The sequence below is a fragment of the Gossypium hirsutum genome, chromosome A13 (genome assembly GCF_007990345.1).
Source record: "Gossypium hirsutum isolate 1008001.06 chromosome A13, Gossypium_hirsutum_v2.1, whole genome shotgun sequence".
Lineage (NCBI taxonomy): Eukaryota > Viridiplantae > Streptophyta > Magnoliopsida > Malvales > Malvaceae > Gossypium > Gossypium hirsutum.
Window position 1 is genome coordinate 11,130,173 of NC_053436.1, and position 10,393 is coordinate 11,140,565.

The window sequence follows — 10,393 nt, forward strand, 5'->3', positions numbered from 1 at the left end:
TTTCTTAGATTGCCACTAAAGCTTCCATTTCTTAGATTGCCATGAAGGCTTTCATTTCTTAGATTGCCACAAAGGCTTCCATTTCTTAGATCACCACAAAGGCATCCATTTTTTAGATCACCATAAAGGCTTCTATTTTTCTGGCGTTTTTATGACAGGGATTCGTGTAAATTCACATTCCATGAAGTTTGCCCCTCATCATCCTATGTCACGCAGGGAACCCCATTAGGTAATAAATTTTCTTAAAGTTCTTTCTATATGATGTCATAGCCCACCAGATATGGTTTAACACAATATGGTGCCATGGCCATGGGCTTTCCTTTTAGAGATCATGTTTAAAGTCTCGACGGACCCTTTTAGACTCCACTGCGATGAACAGACAAACACTTAACAGGCCTTTCATGCATTAACACCATAAAAATTAACATGCTATTCACCTGATACATTCAAAACATGCCCATACAATCAAGCTTCAACTTCATATTATTTATCACATACTTTATACCAATAAGATTCATGCAAGTTACACATGCAACCCTCAAATAATATTCACACATCAATATATTCATTATACCATTCTTTTTTAGTTTCCATTTGCAGTTCATATGGTTCTTCACGGAAGCATTTAAAATAAATAGTTTACACATATGAGTCATTTTAAAGACTCACGTGACAAAAATGTGTAATAGCTTGAGTTCTAGATCCAAGACCTACTCAGGAATTACTGCAACCACTACCTTTTAAAAATGAAAGGACACCATCAAAACTCATTTAAATAACCTTTCCCATCATTTGAAACACAAATAACCCATATACAAGGCCTTACTTCTTTAGGCATTCATGTAGATCTACTAGAGTCATAAAACTCACCACGACGAAATCACTAGTAGAATCCAGGGTTTTAGATTTAGCTTAAAGGAATGCTTCCATTTCATCCAGCCTTAGTTTTCAATGTTTGAAGAGAGAAGAAGAGAACTCTCTTTATTCAAATTAGAAAACCTATTAATATAATCTAGGTCTTTATTGGAACTTGACAAATGTCACATCACTATTGAATTGTCTTATCAAAGTTTACAACTTCTGAGAAACCTAATTAAGTATTTCCCTTGTCAATTAACTGTCTTGGTTCACGTTCGGTTAGACCCTAAACAGCTTACATTCTAACTTAACCTGCATAATACAACAGAGAAAATGGTGCGCTATACCTCTGACGTTGACTCATTCCCTCAATACTGATTTACTTGATTACATCTTATTTCTAACAAATCATAGCAATCTAGTACAAAGCCCTCACTAACTTAAACTCATAACTACATCCACCAAGTCAATATGCCAGAAAGGGTACTTAGGCGAATACTACTCCACCAACATATTTCTAAAAGACTACGCCAGACCTTGTGCTTGCTAGAATTAGGGCGTTACAATTCTCCCCCCTTAATAAAATTTTATCCTCGAAATTTTTATCCCCCATAGGATTTCAATTACCACGATGTTTGGTTGCTCATGCCAAGCATAAATCAATGACGATATAGATTCCCTCACCCACACTTCATGTTTTTTCCCTCTTACTAGCATACCCCTCAAAAGTCTTAAAAAATATCATCAGATTGCTTCTCTGAATGAAATCAAATTATTGCTTCTCTGAATGAAATCAAATTTTGGCAGTTAAACACTCGGGTATAGACACCGCATGGTTACCTCTTTGACCAATGTCAATATTGCATTGGAGAATGTAAAAAATTTTCACAAAGTAAGCTCTTGAGCACATTTATCTCTATAGAACAAAAACTCTAAACCTTCTTCTACACATTCATCAAACCTTCATTTTTTCTTAATAGCTTTCCCGACTTCTTTTTTTTTTGTCTTCTCTGATTTTCTAGATTCCTTAAAGATAATATTATTCCCTTTTATTTCTCGTTCCTTTTTCTTATTTTCATACAAGAATGTCAAGGATAAGTATTCGTGGTAAAGGCCATAACCAGAGTACCTGTAACGAACTATTTTTAGTGGTATCAAAAATAGTGATTTCGAGAGCACGACTCTAATGAATAAGCTATTATTTTAATATTTATTTAATGTCTATAGGGTTAATTTAAGGTAGTATTAAATTTTTGTTAAGAAATTTTGAAGTTTAAATGTTAATTACGTAAAAAGGACTAAATTGAAAAAAGCAAAAAAGTTTATTTGTATTAGTTAAAAGATTCAAATGGCTATGGAATCTCAAGATAATGCACTTAGATGGTAATTACATTATACATGTTGATAGTGGACAATTATGGGCATGTTTATGTTCATTATTAAGTTATAAAATAAGGGTAAAATAGTAAATAATTAAAAATGACTTAAAAAAAAGTTGAATGGCTATCATCTTTTCCAATTTTGCTTTGCTCAAACCGAAAACCGTTGTAGAGAATAGGGAGCTTTCAAATATGGTGTTTTGTTCTTGCATAGTATGTTTTTTAGTCCCGTTTTTAATGTTTTTTTATATTTTTATTATCCTTTTAGCTTAATCTATTTAGCCGGGGAGTAATTTGCAAAACTGTTAAAGGTTGGAGGTTTTTCCATGAATGAAATTGATGTGTTTGAGATAATAAGTGTAAGATAATTAAATTTTGTTATTAAATAATCATGATTTGTTAAGTGGATTTTTTTGAATGTAAGGTTTAAGGATTAAATTGCTTAATTCATAAATTTCATGTATATTGTATGAAATAATGGAAAAATGTAGATTATTTAAGCTTAGGGAAGAATCGGTTATCATGGATTAGGTTAAAAAATGGTTAAATTTCAAGTTATTAGCTTAAGGACTAAGTTGTGAAAAAGTTAAAATAGGTGGAGTAATTTTGCAATTTCAAGATAATATGAATTATTTATTGAATTGAATAATTGAAGTTATTTGAATTACTTGATTGAATGAAATTATTATTTAGATCAAGATACGCAACAATTGGATTTAAATCGGGGCAAAGTTAAGGTGTTGGATTAATTTTCGACTCTGTTAAATTATCGTAATAACGAGGTAAGTTCGTATGAATTATAATCTTATTAATTATAGTTTGATTTGATTATTTGTTATAACATGTTGAATACGAATCAGACTTGGAAATATCACAATGTTTTGAACTAATGGTTAAGTAATCTCGTTTGAACCTTAAAAATTCTTGGGATACAAATGACATGTCATTAGGGTTATACGATTTTGGGTGTTGGTCTTGAATGTGCTATCGATGGCTGAGGTCCTACATTTGTTACGGATTTTCCACAGCTCGTGTGAGCAGTATCGAGTAGCTAACATTTCGACCCACTACTTGTGTGAGGAAGCCCATTTTACAGTTCGTGTGAGCACTATTGAAAAGGAAAGGTTACTATTACATGAAAAGGTACATTATGTGTAAACATTCTCAAGTATCCGATGAAATTCTAGATGGTTCGATAGGTAAGAAAAGGATGATGGAAATGCATGTATAAGAATACATTCTTGCTAATGTTTATTTGAAAAGGTAAAATGGGTATGAATTTATGAAATGTAATGAATGAGATGTTGCTATGTGATTTTAAAGAAATGTATGGAATTTATTTCTTAATATATGAGATGTTATGTTTTCATGATTTCTACCAACCATGTGAATTATGATGCATAGGAAAGTTTTATGTTAATTGATGAAATGAGCATGATTGTATGGATTGTTAATTGATGTTCAGTAAGTTGAAGTTTAACTAATACAACCTTACTAAGCATTAAATGCTTATGTGGTTATTTTTCCTTTGTTTTGTAAATCATCGGAAGCTCGACTTGTTGGAACCTTGTCGAAGTCTTATCACACTATCCAACAACCACTTTGGGTGTTTTTGGTTATTTTGAACTATGGTTATAAATGGCATGTATCGGATTTAAGGTCATTTATGCTTTTGGGTGTTTTGGTTACTTTTATAAATGGTTGTATACATATATGGTGTAGTTGGTTTGTTTATATGTTAAAAGCTATATGAATATGGTCATTTTGGTATGCTTAATTTGAATGGTGGAATGGATTGACAATTGTTGTCATTAGGTAGCTATTTTACCTATGTTTTGTGCTTGAGATGTGGCATTATAGTTTTGTTCTTAATTGATTTTGTTATGGTATGAATTGAGGTGCCTTTGAATGGCATATTGGGCATAGGATTTAGGTTGATTGAATTGGTATGTTTATGAATGTTTGAACTGTGTTTAGGCTCATTGAATGTATGTACAAATGGAGTAGCTTGTTGGACAAGGTTTGGTTTTGAAATGGCTTATTTTAGGGGTTAATTATGGAGCACACGGGCTATCACACTGTCGTGTGACTCACATGGCCTGGCTATACAGCCGTGTGTCACTATTTATTTTAGGTGCAGGTTACACATGATCTAAGACATGGCCATGTACTAAGTCAGTGAGTTACACGGTCTGGTACATGGTCTGAGACACGACCGTGTATAACAAGTCAGTGAGTTACACGGTCTGCAAACACGGGCATGTGATATAGTCACACAGGCGTGAGAATAGCTACATGGCCATGTCTGGAGTCACATGGTCTAGGCTCTCTGTTCTTACAATTTTTTATATTTTTCTCAAAATTTTCTAATTTATTCAAATCGATCCCCAATTATTTTTAAAGCATTTTTAAGGCCCCAAATGCTCGGTTTAAAGCCCAAATGAGTATTACTGGTATGATTAAATTGTGTAATTGTTATTCATTTTATAATTTGAATTAATATTCTATATTGAAGTTAAATGTTCTGTTTTTTTATGGTAATGCTTCATAACCCTAATCTGACAACGGAGACGGGTTAGGGTTGTTACAGTAGCCAAAATTTACCCCCTCACAAATTACACCATCTTTGGACCTCAAGAGCTTGAAAATACTCTTTCCCGAGCTTCCACTCCTATGTATGAATGTAGCACAACCCAAGAAGAAACGGACCGATTCTTAATAGCCTGAGGCTTCTATTGTCCGAACTTTGCCTACGACATCAAAATACCACCGAGGTGTCGTCTCAATGACAACACTCAAGATTTCATCCTTCCTCTTATTTTATTAGAAGTTGGCTTCCATCTGCCCAGACATCCGTTCTTTTTCAGTGCTTTCAGAGTACGACATCGCACCAGGGCAGTTATCGACCCTGTCTTAGTGGATTTTTATAGCCTATTTCATAGACTTTTTCCAAAGAAATGAACCTTCACTCCTGGGAGTTTTCCAAAAATTTTACCAACTTAAAATTACCAAACAAAGGGCCGGTGTTGAAATTGAATATGTCATACGTAAGAAACTATTTCTAGAAGTTTCTCCATCGAATATGTTGACTTGTGACATGAGAAATATGTGCTTTGAAACAATGAATACCCAATTAACGGTTTCAGATTTAGTCAGGTATAATTAGCATGCCATAAGATTAGTGTACGGTATTTTACTTCGATTTATACCAATGAGGCATAGAGCATACATTACACTTTGGATGTATCAATAATGTGCTAGGCACATTTATATATTGACTTCAATTTATACCGGTAAGGCGCGGAGCGCAATATACTTCAGATGTACCAATGACGCACTCAGTGCTAGTTATATTGTTGTGATGGTTGGAAGATCCGTCTATCCATCTTAAGTCTATATCCGGTTTGTAATACCCCTTACCTATACCCGACATTGGAACAAGGTCTAAGGCATTACCGGATTCAAACATAGACAAACATACAAAATAGGGCCATAAAATTTTGCCCAAATTAAAACCATTTATTAACATACTTATCGTCCCTTATATAGGCTCATGGGGCCCAAAACATACATTAGGTGTGGATCGAGACTAAACCGAGAACTTTCGAAACTTTTGTGGCACTTAGAAAAATTTCTTGTTTTGGAGGGTTACACGCCCGTGTGGGTAAGCTGTGTGGTCACACATGCCCGTGTTGCTTGGGACATGCCCGTGTCCTCAGCCCGTATAACTCTTTGTTTATGATGTTATCAACAAAATAGGGTCACACGCCTGTGTGCTTAGGCCTTGTGGCGAATTAAATTCCAAAAATCAGGTGCAAACTTCACATGGCCTGAGCACACGCCCATGTCCTAAAGCCATGTCCTTCACACGGCTGAAACACATGACTGTGTCTCTGCCCATGTGTTTACTATTGGGAATTCTGTTTTACTTAATTAGGGTGCAGGGGACACACAGCCGGATCACATGCCCATGGGACAGACCGTGTGTCAAACAGGGCCTAAACACACGCCCGTGTGTCTACCCGTGTGGACAACTTTAAGGCTATTTTCCAAGCCTTTTGTCATCCTCAATGACACATGCACACTTACACATTCATAAACATGGCTCATGCATATCAACTTCTTATCAATTCGTACTTGCTTAAGGCTCCATATTTTATTTAGGCTAAGCTTACCAAATCACATGCAATATGTAATATTAATTTACTTCCATTTTACACATTCATGCCTTAGTTGTTATTATGTCATTTATTCACAATTCCATCATCAAATATCCATGATCATAACCACAATTCATCCATGTCAAATGAATTTAACCACATCATGAGTGACCTCAACACATGCATGCATATATGAATAGGATTACATCCCCATAATTAATGCGAGTCATATCTCATGGCCATATACAAAATGAATCATCAAATCATTATAAGCCAACACATTTGGCTAAACCAATATGACATATAACAAAAAATACCAAGTCCCTATACATGCCATACTCAAAATGTTAAGACTAACTATACCCAATATCCAATTGATAGTGTGATCGAGCCTCTGACATCCTTCGATCCCCGAGCTAGCTTGGCGATACTATAAGAAAATAAGTTCACATGAAAATAAATAACAACATAATCATGACTATATATATATATCATTGACATAACATAGTTTATATATATGTGTCAACATAGTTTCATAAACATAACTTACACATTTTCAATCTTACCAAAAGATCATCACATATCGAGTTCATTCATATGATTTTTTTGTACATACCTATGCCAAATTGTAATACATTCTCATATTTCCTCATCAATGACTTACTTGTCGAGTAACTCACTAATTTACCCATTGAACACTCGGAATACTATCAGATGCACGGAAAGCTTGCACATAGTGCTTCATACGTAGCCACATGATATCTCACATCACATATCACACATTGCTTGTTCTCGAGCTAATCACGGGCCTGCTCACACAAGCTGACAGTCAAGATGTAACTACTCGGGTTGCTCACACAAGCTGACAGGCACCCACAACACATGCCGGGTTACCCAGCCACCAGTAGAACGTACAAGACTAGCACCCGGATTCACATAGACACATATCACATATCTTATGAGCTCAACACATATAGTTCCTACTGACATGTCACATTGTATCCTAAATTATTCCTAAGGTTCAAACGGGTTTTTCTCGAGGTCACATCTTTATCGAGCTCGTTCACAATGTCATCCTCACAGACCATAAAGTCGTTCATACACTTATCATCACCATTTAAACATAGAAACTCATACATTAATAAAGCATTAAAAACATGATATTACATTACATTATTTACACATGAACTTACCTTGGTACAAAATATGGACAACTAATTCAATTTAGTCCAAGATCTTGTTCTTTCCCCGATCTAGGTTCGGACTTCTTTTTTTTATTATTATCTATAATAGAAAATTCAGCTCATTCAATCAACACATTATTCATATCAGTCCAAAAACTATATTTTGACAAAAATACAATTTTGCCCCTAAAATTTCACATATTTACAAATTAGCCCTTAGGCTCGTAAAATGAAATGTGTCTATTCACCCAAGCCTACCCGAACTTAATACATACTTATATCAGCCCACATTTCTCATTAAAACACACATCTTACTACTCATTTTAGACCTTTTACAAAAATGTCATTTTTAGGTGTTTTCATCAAAAATCACTTAACAAAAGATATTTATCACACATCAAACTTTCATATTCCTCCATTAAACATCAAAATACCTGCATGTCACACATGGGTAAGTTTTTTAACATGAACCCTAGCTCAAAATAATGGTAGAAATAGTTAGATCGGTTGATGACAACTTCAAAAATATAAAGAACATTAAAAATGGGGCTAGGATGCACTTACTATTGAGCTTGAAAGTTGAAGAAACCCTAGCTATGTTGAGCATGGAAATTTTGGCCAAGGTAGATGAAGATGGACAAGATTTTTGACTTATTTTCCCTTTTAATTCTTTTATTAACCAAATGACCAAAATGCCATTTTTAATAAACTTGCAAATTTTACCTACTCATGCCCATTTTTATCCATAAAAATAGAATTGGGGAAATTTCTATTTAAGGACCCCTAATTAATAATCCAAATCTATTTCATACGTAAAGCTTCTAGAATCTCATATTTTGCAACTTTTGCAATTTAGTCCTAAAGTTAAATTGAACACTTTATCAATAAAATTTCTTCATGAAATTTTCACACAAGCATGCAATCATATCATAGACCTCATAATAATCATAAAAAAATTATTTCTACTTCAGATTTGTGTCTCGAAACCACTGTTCTGACTAGACCCTAATTCAGGATGTTACACGGTTAATAAGGATTATAAAACATGCAAATTGGTAAATGATATTGAATAATAAACGTGGGATTGAAATTTGTATAGATCATTATAAGTTTGATTATAGCATGTGAAAGACCATGTGATACGATTATTATGAGCCTTGAGGGCTAATTTGCCACAATTTGTTATGGCAAATTAGGTCCTTTTCGACATTTAGAGAGCTTGGTTTTTAGCAAATAAGTAATGTTTTTGTTAAGTTTCTATTTGGAGTATTTAGTTAATAAAATTAGCCTTTTATGTGTTTTATGACCTTTTAAGCCAATCTGGGCCTAAGGGAAGACTAATGTGTTGATTAAGTGTGCAGGACATCAATTTAGGCTGAGGAGTCAGTGGACTACCTTCGATGTTACAACACACTACTGGGATGTCGCAAACACACCTTCCAAACTACCTACGAAGCATACTACTTTCTATGTCATGACACACACTAGGGGATGTAGCGACACAGCCCTGAACGTACCGAAAAAATTATATTGCCTTCGATGTCACTACACAAGCTAGAGGGTGTCACGACACAGTTGCAACAAGGCCAAATATCAACCGAGGGTGTTTTCGTATGTAGAACTTAAATTAGCATGTTTAGTTGTCTTTACGTGACCTAATTTGGTCATAATACATGTAATCTATAAATAATATCTCAGATCAACACATTAAACACAAATTGAAGGAGACATAGATTATTATTTAGCTTTTATTTCTCTCTTAGTTTTTACTTAGTTATTTTTATGTTCGCTTAATCAGAAGATCCTATTTCGAAGTGAGACGTGAACGGATATTATTCTGGAATCGCACTTTTACATCGATTAATCCATGAGCATTCTCTTCCCTTATTCTTTTATTTATATCTCTTTCTTTAACTTTGATTATTGAATGTTTGTAAGAATTTCAAAATGAGTTTATGCTTTATACATATCTCGCATGTTTCAACTGTTTAACCTAATTAATTGATTAAGTAAATAATAACATGAACTTAAGTATTTATTCAAGAGTACTTAGTATACTAGGAAGTGACGCCCCTAGTAGAAGACCTACACAAGTGAGACTGAGAGAGTATCTTGTTGAGTAAAACTTGTGTCAAGTGGTGAGACCGAGAGGGTATCCATATGCCTAAGTGAGACCGATGGGGTATCTTAGGTGGTAATCCTTATTGAAGATGGGACCAAGAGGGTATTCGTAGCTAATAGTGGTAAGTACTTAATTAAAGGTAATTATTAACTTAGTTAATAATCAGGCAGCACAATTGATCCTAGGCTAAGTAGCTCGCGTAGTCGAAATAAGGAATAGGAAAAACCTATTAACTTAACCTAGGGTTAGCTTTAGTCTTAGTTAATTTGTAACTTGATTAAATTAGTAATTATTATTTTTAATTGATTTCATAGTGAATTTCCCTAATTGGCAATCCTTTAGGTACAATCCTCGGAATACTTACCAAGTGTTTCGTTGTAAACTAACTATATTACAACATGACCTATTTGCTTGTAGAAACTACACTTAATTATTATCTTTATATTTTTGCACGATTTTACACTCTCAATGTTTGCACATAGAGAGGCGATCAAGGATCGATATGGTGATAATACGAATAAATGGATTTGGGTAAGAAATGAAAAAGTGAAATGACTTATATGTTATCCCTAAATTTGCATGTAATTGAGATAGACTGATAGATGAATTTAAATGTTGATAAATGAAATGATAATAAGCATAAAGTAAGATAATAAAAGCATGAGGCAAGGAATGTAAAAATGATTTAGG